Source organism: Parasteatoda tepidariorum, chromosome 9 (genome assembly GCF_043381705.1).
Source record: "Parasteatoda tepidariorum isolate YZ-2023 chromosome 9, CAS_Ptep_4.0, whole genome shotgun sequence".
Classification (NCBI taxonomy): domain Eukaryota; kingdom Metazoa; phylum Arthropoda; class Arachnida; order Araneae; family Theridiidae; genus Parasteatoda; species Parasteatoda tepidariorum.
The window spans coordinates 88,180,478-88,181,253 of record NC_092212.1 but is presented as its reverse complement, the minus strand read 5'-3'; positions in this window follow the sequence as shown (position 1 = coordinate 88,181,253).

Genomic DNA, 776 nt, shown 5'->3' with positions numbered 1-776 from the left:
TTGCATGAACAAAACAGTTGCACATCAAAAAGCAAACTACAGTTACTTATAAAAAAACAAACTAAGCCCATATTCTAGAATAAGAAGAAATTTTTTTTTTCAAATAACGTTAAGTGCTATTACTACAAATTACTAAATATTTTAAGTTTACTTATTTAAGCATATTAGACTGTTAAGACATTTAGAATTACAAAGTTTGCCAGATTTTTTACATTTGCACACTTAATCAGACTCGCATTCTCCCTTACATCGCTGATAGCTCTGACCTCCAGAAAGAGATGCCTCTCTAACGTGATATTACAAGAGCTGGTACATCGTCAAGCATAATTAATTTTTCTTCACAAATTCTCTTACATTTTATTTCAATTACATTTTCTTCACAAGTTGTGCAAACTGAGTTTAATGAAGTTATTGACTTTTATCACATTTACCATTACGAGTTGGGAATTATGCAAACAAACCGGTTAATTCAAAACATTTTCAAAAACGCATCCTATTTACCAAATTTATTGGTGATTATGCATAATTACCGGTTATTATATATAATCAGCGGATTAATCCCATTTACCGCAACCTACATACTTCTCTCTCTCTCTCTCTCTCTCTCTCTCTCTATATTTTTTTTTTAAAAAATGCCATTTCTTTTTCGTCGGCATTTCGTTTCAAATAATTTTATAAAAGCAAACGAAATATTAAGCAAATAATGGATTATCAATTGCATCTAAATACAATTAAATATTCCAAAAATCATCACTGGTTAAAAAAAAAAAAAAAAG